Here is an 11,994-nt window from a genome sequence, read left to right as displayed (position 1 = left end):
AAAGCTACACAAAAATTTATTTTGGCGGTGCATAATTGTATAGAAGAAGAGATAAGACAAGCATGAGATTTTGCAAGGGAAGCCGAAGAGCATAGGTGTCAGGAAGAACAATACCAAAGGGAAGTTCAAGCACACCAAGTGGCTATCGGACGAATTTGAAAGGTGCATAGCTGAGGTGGATGAATGGCTGGAATCTAGGAGATAGGTTGAGCTAGAGGCTCGGAGGCAAGAACAGGAGGTCATCAGGCAAGCAGAGGAAAGATTGTGGGAAGAAATGTCGAGCAAAAGAGAGCCTTCATCCAAGGCCAACCCAATTCACAGACACATTCACATTCACATTCACGTTCACATTCATCACAAACACCTCACCGCCATTGCCCCTGAAATTAGCCCATGTATATATATATAAGGTAGCCCTATGCTATTATCTTGCTACATGTTAGTGCCACATCACCATCGCCACATCATCAATATGAATACATCAGCTGAAATTCCATTGATATTGAATATTGTTGTCTCTTTTTTTTCATTAGAAATATGTCAAGTATGCACACAATTGGATGGCATATTGTTTTACATAGCTTTGTATCTAACAAGTCATGCAAAAAATTGAATGGCATACTATTGTGCACAGCTTCATGTACGATAAATAGATTTTTGTTAACTGGGTGTGGGTCCATTAGAAATTTGATTGCTCATACAAGATGTGTTGCTATCAAGGCCTTCGACTTGTCATCCCACAACTCATAGGTTTGCTCGTCTTTAGGTGCATAGAAGAACCCTTTCACAATAAACATGCGATAGCATTCCCCCATCTGTCCTTTGTAGGTTTCTTATTACAGAGCTCTTTCTCCTTTGTGCATTTCAAGATGTAGAAGTCCACATTCTTTGGATTTCCTTTTTTAGCTGTCACTGCAAAATTGTCTCCTATAAGAAGGACATCACTGAGGGTATCATGGTGCCCTTCATAGGTGGCCTCCTCAATCTTTGCGATGTTAACATCAATGTCAACATTATCTTCTTTAGTTCCATCTGCTAATGGTTCAAGGGCAATGTAGTCCCAGCTATGAATATGATATTAATTGCTGAATCTATGCCATAAGTGTTCCATAACATGATAACCGACACACCCTCAATGCTGTTGGATCGTGCTGAGAGTATGCAGAGACTGAATGTAGGGATCTTGTGTTTGTCAGCCTTGACATTCCATGCCTCATCGCTATCTATATCACCCAACTTGATCTCCCAAAAGCCTCTACTAATGTACCGAGCTTGTGATGCATATGTGGACTCGGCTCCAACGACCATATTAGGTACTCTCTTCACCACAACCCCTGCACCATCATGCTCTTCCTTTCCATGACCAGAGCCAAAGAAATTCCAAGTCATTTGCAATCCTGTGATGGCAATGTATCTGGAAACAAAGTAGAAAGGCCGTTTTGCTTTGAATTGAGATGAAGCACCATTAGACCAAACCCAATGGCATTGTAGGGGAATACCAAAGGGTAATACCCAATTATAATGTAGCATGAAACAATGTTGCACAAAATGGGTATCATGCTTCTTATCACATCAGAGATATAAAAGTGTATCATTTTATGGATGTCACCTGCAATGCGAAAGTATGTAATATGCACAAATATGGACACTTGGCTTGAATACCAATGCATTGACTATATCTCATTTTGCTCCTTTAAAGAGTAATTCTCAGCAAAGTCTACAACAGATATTACCACATCTTCAAGAAAATTCGACAAGCATTATTTGTATTGCTCAGCTTGCCACCTGTACAAAAAATAATGTTTGATAAACTTTTCGAGCTAATCGTTGAACATTTGATTCAGTGCCTTGCATGAAATTTCCTTGTGTATTAACTCTTTCCTCTTCTTTGTCTTGCCATCATCAGTGGTTCCACATTCTATGCCCTGAAAGATCTTCACGGGTGACAAGCCAACCAACATATGCAGATTCAATAGGACAAACTAATATGTTTCAAGGACCACAGGTAGTGCAACTCCCTATCATACACTTCAAAGCATGAAAAATAGTACCTTCAACTTTGGGACATAGGATGGACTCCCATGCGCTTGTGATGCTCTTGTGGGACTTCTCTGCAGCCTTACACCCACCTGGATGAGAACCTCAGTGGGGTCACTCATAAATATGTAAGCGTAGCACGTGGGTTCAATAGAAGAGGTTTTTAAAATCCCTTTTTTACACATTTTTTACATACATAAGGGTACCATTTAAAGGGCGTATTTATAGATTGAATAGAAAAAGGATGTGTTTTATTCATAAAAAATTAAGCCTTGAACGTATGTAATATAGAGAGTTTACATATAGTAAACCCTTCGAGCTGAGAACCCACATTACAAATGACACAATCACATTGACATGCTTTGCCATGCAAGTCAAAATTAGATCCTGTAATCTTGTTCAAGGCATCTTTTAAGAATGACATCTGAACATGTGTTATGCAGCAACAAGTGTATCGATCCTTAAGCTTATGCACAAAGTATGGCTTTAATTTCTCAAAAGCTCGTTGATGAACTGATTCCTATGGATGCATCTCCTTAAACAACAAATATAGTTCAATCTGCAATACAAAACCATCGTAGCAAGTTAAACATTTGTTTTGAAACTGCTTTGTAGTTATATGTTCCTAGGTGTATGCAGCTCGTTCACCAACCAGTATATTATTGGTTTGACATTGGTATCATATTGTTTCAAAATTGGTATAATCTAAAGCAAAGCTGATCTTTACTTTATATCTAATGCATGTTGCATAGAGCTAATGTTCCAAATGGTATTATATTGGTACAAAACACTGGTATCATATGGCCAACCCAAGTTCTCCTTTCGGTCTTTACCCGGTATTATACCAGTGTTCAACCAGTATAATATCGGCTAGAAAATTTGCTAAATACAAAGTACATTAGAGGAGACCATGCTCTTAAGCCAATATGATAGTAGTGTTTAACCGGTAGCAGCTGGTATTTTCCCTATAAGTAGTGTTAGTTGTATACAGCTATCATTATTCCACAATCGGTATCATATTGGTTTGGGAGCGGTATGATACTGGTGAAAAGCCTATTAAGCTTGTTTTTGCTATAGCCTAAGTGTATACAGGTTGTTTTCGATCAGGTATCTTACTAGTTTAACACCAATCTCTTACTGGTTTTACACCGGTTTTCTTGGTTTTGTTTATGGCTGCCCTAAGTTGAAAACCGTTTAGAACCATGGTCTGCCTTGTGAGGGAGGATGGTTTCTTTTTTATTTGCTAGATTTTCCAGTCCTAAACTTCCCCAAGTAGTCCAAGAGCTATAGGTTGACTGACTACATAGACACATGATAAAAGAAGGAAACAACGCACATACAAGGATGATAGAATCATAGAAGAGTAAAGAATTTGGCATTTGTTTGGATATTGGTTGGAAACATCTAATCTAGTATTTAAATCTACTGAAGGAGTATTTAATGTATAAAAGCACACCAAATCAACACAGGTGTTGGAGCACGGGTTATTGCTGTTACCTGAGATTGATCGAGAATGTGTGTTGGATGCTTAACATAAGATTTTCTACCAAGGCACTTGCAACATGTATCCTTTTTGTTGGGTGAAACACAAGTATGGCTTAACCAAAAATTGAAAACAAGCTCTTTCACCTCATCACTGATTATGCCTACTGCAAGGGCTTGCCCGATGGCATGAAGATAATGGAAAAATACCATCAGCAGAGGTTTGCAAACGCTCTCTAGCTGCATAGAAATCACAGCTGCAATGTTAAGAGAGGATGTATTTGTGCCGATGCCATTCATAAGAATCATTGGAATAATCCTTTTAAGAAATATCTCCTAAGAGTTTCTAGACACTTTCACTACTTTCATATGCCCCCTCTATTAGACTTTTCAAGTTCCATAGTAGAAAACTGCTAGAAATTTCCTTCATGGAGCGACGTTGGAGAATCTAAGATAATATATCAAACCTCATCTTCTCGTCTAGACCCTTGGTCCACTGATTAAAGTACTGAACAATGTCGTTGCATATTTTTTGATGCTTATGCTCGTTTACACCATGACTACATTGTGCTCTTGTTCTTCGTGTACCTTAGACTTCATCCTTGCATGTTGTTCTTGCTTCCTTTGCACATGATAATCCTTGATTGGATTGGCATAAAACTTTACGCATGACTCACAACCCTCTACATAGGCTGAACTTCTACATCTGCCTCTAAATGCTTGGGAATCTATGATGGGTGAAAGGTCCATGTGTATGTGTGTGTGTCGGTGAAACAACAGTAAGGGGCTTGCAATAGGCACAAAGAGCCAGAGAGAGAGAGAGAGAGAGAGAGAGAGAGAGAGAGAGAGAGAGAGAGAGATGTTGGAATTAGGGTTGCAGGAAAGCACACAAAGCTTGGAGAAGAAGAAGCAAGAATGCACACAACACAAAGTGTATTAGATTGTGTCAATGTACAAAAGATAAGTTAGCCCTAGAAGGATGGGCGTATATACAAGCCGGGGAAAAAACCTTCTAAAGAGGGAAAAAGTGCCTCGGCGGTCCTAAGTGTGTTCACACACATCACTGCCTATGTATATGGCAACAATTGTTGGAATTAGGGTTGCAAGAAAGCACACAAAGCTTGGAGAAGAAGAAGCAAGAATGCACACAACACAAAATGTATTAGATTGTGTCAATGTACAAAAGATAAGTTAGCCCTAGAAGGATGGGCGTATATACAAGCCGGGGGAAAAAACCTCCTAAAGAGGGAAAAAGTGCCCCGGTAGTCCTAAGTGTGTTCACACACATCACTGCCTATGTATATGGCAACAAATCCCCCCTGGGAGTGATGGTGTGAACGAGAGCTGGCACTCATGTATAGGGGAGTGCCATGCCCGAAGTAATCCACAAAGGGGAGCAAGCCCAAAGCTTTGCGGAAAGCTTCGAACTTCTCACGAGGAAGCGCCTTTGTGAAAAGATCGGCGAGGTTGTCCTGTGTTGGTACATAGGCCAAGCTGATCTCTCCTGCTGAGAGTCTCTCCCTACCATAGTGATAATGCACCTCAATGTTCTTTGTGCGAGCATGAAAAATTGGATTTCTCACAACTGCCAATGCGCTCTGACTGTCAGTGTAGATAGAGGTGGCAGACTCCTGTCTAACACCCAAATCAGCCATAAGCCGTTTGAGCCACACACACTCAACCGTAGCTGTGAAAGCTGCCCTGTACTCAGCTTCACAACTCGAAGTGGCCACAGTAGGTTGCTTCTTGCTCAACCAAGATATGCATGAGCTACTGAGCATGAAACAAAAACCACTTGTGGACACTCTTGTGTCATAGCAACCAGCCCAATCTGAGTTCGAAAAAGCATGCAAATTTGGCGGCAACGATCCCCCCTTGGGATAAAATAACCTAAGATGTATGGTGCCACTCAAGTAGCGAAAGATGCGTTTAACTGCCTTCCACCAATGCTGAGACCTTGGGCTATGCATAAACCTGCTCACCTGTGAGACTGCAAACTGAATGTCCGGCCTCGTAATGCATACATAAATGAGGCAACCAACAGCTGTCTGATAGAGTGTGACATCAAAGTGATCTCCAGCATCAAAGTGATCTCCAGCATCATGAAGACTCAACTTCAAACCTATCTCCATTGGAGTAGCAATAGGCTTGCAGTCTTCAAGGCCAAATTTCTGCAACAATGTCTCAATATACTTTGTCTGACACAAAGCAATACCTCCATCACATTGCTTAAATTGTATCCCTAAATAATAATGCAAATGTCCCAAATCTGACATCTCAAAAGAGGCATTCAAATCAGCCTTAAAATCAGCAATATGACTCTCATTTGGTCCTGTGAGCAGCATGTCATCGACATAGAGAGCAATGATTAGATGTACACCATCCACACGTTTAACGTACACCATCCACACGCTTAACGTACAAAGTGCTTTTTGTTGGACTATTTTGAAACCCATGTGTAGTCAAATATGCATGTATCTTTTCATACCAAGCTCGTGGAGCTTGCTTTAAACCATATAAAGCCTTTTTCAACCTGCACACTTTGTTTTCCTGCCCTCTTTGAACAAAACCACGAGGTTGCGATACATACACCTCCTCATGAAAATCTCCATTCAAGAACGCAGTCTTTATGTCCAGCTGATGTACATTCCAACCATTATGAGCTGCCAATGCACAAATGCTATGAATGGTAGTCATACGACAAGTGGGAGCAAAGGTCTCATCAAAATCAATGCTCTTTTCTTGAGCATAACCCTTTGCAACAAGTCTAGCCTTATAGCGATCAACACTGCCATCTGGCTTTCGTTTCAACTTAAAAACCCACTTACATCCAATGGCCTTTTTACCAATAGGCAAATCACACAAAGACCATGTACCATTCTTCATTATAGCATCATATTCACTTTGCATTGCAGCCAACCAATTTTTTGAATTTTGTGCCTCATCAAATGAAAGAGGTCTTCCTCTTCACACATACTAGACACAGCCAAAGCATAACAATCTGATGTATAAGAGGCATGCTGAAAACCTGAACGAGTACGACTAGTCATAGGTGCATCAATTTTACTATCACGCAAGGTTTGCACCAGCCATTTAGGCATACCTCTAGCCTGCTCATTTTCAGCCCTATCCTCAAAAATTACATCCTGTAAATCTGCATCAGAAATAGGCTGATCTATGATGTCGTTTGAAATCTACATAGGCTGAATATTTGCCTCATTAGGACTTACATTTGAATTCCCTCCTGTAAACAGAGGCAACAATGTATCAAATACATCCCGTGAGCTCACACCTGTCTCTTTGGTACATGATAACAAAGGCTGCACAGCATCTTCCACAAAAACAACATCTCGACTAATCAAGATACGCTTTGACTGCGGATGATACAATCTGTAACCCTTGCTCTCAGCACTGTAACCAACAAAAATGCATTTGACAGCCTTATCATCCAATTTTCTACGTTGTTGCACAGGCACTAAAGCATAGGCCAAGCAACCAAATACACGCAAGTGACCAATAGAAGACTTCCTGCCATGCCAAGCTTCGTATGGAGTAATAGACTGCAAGGCCTTAGTGGGACACCTGTTGAGTACATATGCAGCACACATGACAGCCTCAAGCCAAAACGCATGTGGCAAAGCTTGGCTCTTGACCATACATCGTGCCATCTCCATAAGTGACCTGTTTTTTCTCTCAGCAACACCATTTTGCTGAGGGGTATACGGCACTGTACATTGGTGTTTTATCCCACGACTAGCCAGAAATGCATCAAACTCTTTAGACATGTACTCCCCCCCCTCGATCAGAACGGAGGGTGCCCATAGTACAATTGGATACATTTTCAACCATAAGAAAAAACTGTTTGAAGCACAAAAACACTTCGGACTTTGCCTTCAGTGGATATACCCATGCATGCCTTGAGTAATCATCAATGAAAGTCACGAAGTACAAGTGTTTACCAAACGACAGAGTTTGCATAGGCCCACATACATCACTATGTACAAGTTGTAATTTGCGAGTGGCCCGCACAGAACCATCCTTTGGAAACGCAGAACGTTGCATTTTGCCCAAAATTCAGCCTTCACAAACATGTTTCAATGGTGCCTCAACAGGGGGCAATGAAGCAACCATATCAAATTTTTGCAAACGTAGCAAACTAGCAAAGTTCAGATGACCAAAACGAGCATGCCATAGTTTTGCATCTGAAACTGCCTTTTCATCAGAAACTGCATTTGCTGAATCTTCCACACACTTGTCATAAGAATTGAGCCTATACAGCCCACGAAACAAGGTGCCAGATACAATAATAGTATCACCAGAAGTCAAATCATGAACAGTACATCTGTCATCCACAAATTTGACTACAAGTCCAAGTCTAGCAAGTGCAGAGACAGACAATAGATTCTTCTTTATCCCTGGCACATACAAAGCATCTGAAAGTGTGAAAGCGCTGCCATTTGTAGCAGTAAGCATAATTTTACCAATGCCCTTCACTGGGTAAGAAGCATTATTGGCACATGTGACAGTATTCCCATTAGGGAGACAGCCTCAAGAGAAGTGAACATATCATGATGCGAGGTAATGTGCTTTGTAGCACCACTGTCAAAATACCATACATGAGAGTCAACAGAAACTGCCAAACATGCATCATGTACAGATGGGTCATACTGGCAATACACGCTAAATGCCCATTCTGTATCGTGCGCACAACATTTGTAGAATCTGCATTTGTAGAAGCATTCGCTATTGTGGCTGCATTTGACTCTTTCTTCTTTGCCTCTTTAGCCTTTAGCTTAGGGTAATTCTTAATGACATGATCATTTGCCTTACAATAGTTGCACCTGGTCTTTTTCTTGCCTTTATCAAGAGCCTTCTCAGACTTATTGTTGCTACCTGTGGAAGGAGAAGAAGTTGCAGACCTACTAATAGGAGAAGAAACAATGGAAGGGGCTGCCTTACCACTTCTTCTCTGCTGCTGGGCAACAATAAATGCTTGATTAACTGCACGCTGCCTGGCCCTGTTTTGCCTGGACTGCGCTTCTTGCAAGAGCTTGTTGACTAAAGTATCATACTTGACAGCATCAGGTCTGTCCTCATTAAGAAGTCTCCATGTGGAAGCAAAAGTCTGATAGGTGAAGCATCAAGAACAATCTGCACAAGAGAATGATCAAGAATAATCTCACCTGCAGAAATCAACTGTTCTTTGAGATCTTTAATCTTAGCAAGAAAAACATTCATGTCATCATCTTCTTGCATAATCTTCAATTCTAGCTCTTTACGCAAGTAAGCGATTTTTGCCTCGTTACGACCTACATACAAACTAGCTAGAATATCCCAAGCCTGTTTTGCTGTTTTAGCTGAACGAATATGTGGGGTGATGTTACGTTTGACAGAAAGTGTAATCAAGGCATGAGCCTGCGCATCTTTACCATCCCAACGAGCTTGTTCAGCAGTGGGTAAAACAGCAGCAACAACAGTAGAGCTACTAGAACCTGCAATATCCTCAACAGATCCTACATCCACAGAACCTGGACATACATCTGTACCCTGCACAATGTTCCACACTCCTTTTGCAACCAAAACATGCCGCATCATGTATGCCCAAAGTGGGTAGTTGCTATCTCCATCCAGCAGACAACATGCGAAATACATCATTGCTGTTATCAGCCATGGCCACTGATTGAAACTGATGCAAAAGCTACTTGTAATGAAGCAAAGACTGAACAGAAGACAACTTGTGCTATGTAGCATGGTCCACAATAGAACACGTATGCCTGTTTTGCAGAAAACTGCACTGTCGAAATTTCTGCAGAAAATGACGAAAACACCTGTGTAGAACCTTACCATGCATCCTCCCAAAAGAAAGAGATAAAAAATGGAAAAGGTGATACGTAAAAAGTTTTGATACGCTAGCATCGGACCATGCAAATATTGATTGCAAGCTTAGCATTGCAAGGCATGTATGATATATGTGCACCATGATATAGAGCCAGCCTATGCAACTCTTATACTTCTCTTGAGGCTTGATCCATACGTCGATGGATACCGCCCATCTCCTGTGTGTCATTTCTCGCTCAATATCCCCTGCATCATGTAGGGCATCTATTATGTCATCCATGTCTTTCTCCAAATACGTCAGAGAGTCCACCATAGTTTCTTGAGGCCGACTAGTACTTGCTTGTGTCATTGTCCATCTAGTACTCCACTTGAGTTGAAGGTCCAAGCAATTAATTTGTTGCTCATTTTGAGGACACACATTCACAACACCAAGTAATGCATTTAGATGCTCAACTGGAAATATACCATTTTTCTTTACATGGTCGTTGCAAATTCTTCGTCATCGAGAGATTTGGTACTTACACCAATTTCAAGGGTACAAGCATTTCTCCTCTACATTCGGGAATTTCGATGTCTTTGTAGTGTTCACACCATCCATGATTGTAAATTTGTGTTTTTTGGGAGGGGAGGAATGGCCCTTTATATATTAGGCCATAGTCTAGTCGGCCAAAGTTTAAATTCTAATGCGAAAGGTGTCGGGGGGTGGGAAATTTCAAAGGTTATATACATTTTTGTTATATAATATCTTTCGTCTTCGTCGGAAAGTCTGTAGGAATATTTTTCAGAAAACTAATCAAAAATAACATTAGAAAGTTAAATTTTTGACACATTTTCTGACGCACATTTCGACGTTATTGCCGATGCTTTTCCCAACCTTTACTGTGATGCTCTTACCGACGTCTATTCCGACACTAGAAAAAAATTATAGAGCTGAAACACGGACTTTGTTTTTCTCATTTTTGAAGCTCTCCTTCGTGTAGCGCTAGTAAGTTCATCTCCCACCCCCCTATTGCCTGTCCTCTCTCTCTCTCTCTCTCTCTCTCTCTCTCTCTCTCTCTCTCTCTCTCTCTCTACATCCCTACACTCTCCTACACCACCATTTTGGTTGCTTTCATGATTTCTAATCTCTCTTTTTTTTGGGTTTTTTTTGCAGGTTGCATATCTTCACCCCCCTCACATGACCTTTTGGTTGTTCTCTCTCTCTCTCTCTCTCTCTCTCTCTCTCTCTCTCTCTCTCTCTCTCTCTCTCTCTCTCTCTCTCTCTCTCTCTCTCTCTCTCCCCTACATTTTTGCACTGTCCTACACCACCATCTTTCTTGCTTTCATGTTTTCTTACACGTGCATAGTGTTCTAATCTCTCTCTTTTTTTTGCAGGTTGCATATCTTTACTATCTATCCCTAATCTCTCAGAGGTAAGCCCCTTTTTTCTCTCCCTAATCTCTCCATATTAATTTGATTTTATGATTTTAAAATATAGCTGATTAGTGTGCTAATTAGTATGGGTTTTCTATTTTTGTGATGCAGGAACCCTCACAACTAATCTCAGAGGTAAGCCCTTTGGTCTTATTCTTTAAAAAATATATATATGTTTGTCACATGTCACATGTTCATATGCTCCTGCGCATAACTTGCATATCCACTTGCATAACCATATCCATGCACATATGTAGATGGAGGGCCATATGTATAGCACGGAAATCACCCCCCAGCATTACCCCCCAACCAACTATCCCACCTAGTCCACGTGTCATGAGCCCTGACCAATTTTTTTCCTTCATTACACAAGCCACCCCCGAGCAAGCAGCCATGGCTAGAGCCTATTTTGCCCATGGTGAGCCAAGTGCAGGCCCATCGGCCTGTGACCACGGTCACGGTCACACCCATACTATCGGCCTACGACCACGATCACGATCACACCCATACTGTCCCCTAGTCAAAAACCCCCACCCTCGGGTTGTTCCTCCAACCGCAGTCACGGATCATGTTGTAAGGGTGGTGGTGGTTGTTGTGGTAGTAGTTCCATGGATGCATCTATCCCTCCATCATGAGAGCATCCACCCATACATAGTGTGGCCAACACCCCCATCTCATCGCATCGATCTCGTCGGCATTTTGGTAGTAGCTCTCTCCCCAATGTAGATCAACATCTTTAGACGATGCAGGAAGGGAAGGCCATTCTCTATGATGTTGGTTAGGAGATGTGGAGTCATGTGAGGGAGCTATGTGGCATAGTACTATGCCCATGAAACTCTGACCAAATTCCTCCACCTCCCATCGGAGAAGAAAACAAGAATTTGTAAGCAAATCAAGAACGAGGTCAAGCCTACCCAAGTAGCGAGGAAGACCTTTCCAATGGATCTACGATCTCATGAGAGATTGTATGAAACACAAGAGGTCTGATGTCACCCAAACGGTGAAAGAGACGGTAGAAATGTAGATTAGACAGTTGTGGTTTTGTTAAGTACGTTGTACCATATGCCAATTTGAGGTTTTGGTAAGTTTATATATGCTAATTCGTGGGTATTGCATTGTTTTTGAGAGGTATACCTGAGCCTCCCCATTGAGGCTAGCTCACAAATTGGACACGCACTTTAGCTGGCATAGTTTTAGAATTGTATAGATCTTTTTTACACCCCT

General features: G+C 41.3%; 1 pseudogene; it reads right to left on the bottom strand.

Annotated features, from left to right (window-relative positions):
• Positions 1-784: 784 nt before the first annotated feature.
• LOC147630708 (uncharacterized) lies at positions 785-3,241 on the bottom strand (annotated as a pseudogene).
• Between the last annotated feature and the right edge of the window lie 8,753 nt (positions 3,242-11,994).

This window comes from Cibotium barometz, chromosome 16, assembly GCF_041138505.1.
Source record: "Cibotium barometz isolate CiBa-2024 chromosome 16, ASM4113850v1, whole genome shotgun sequence".
NCBI classification, from domain to species: domain Eukaryota; kingdom Viridiplantae; phylum Streptophyta; class Polypodiopsida; order Cyatheales; family Cibotiaceae; genus Cibotium; species Cibotium barometz.
This window is presented reverse-complemented; position numbering and strand designations above follow the sequence as displayed.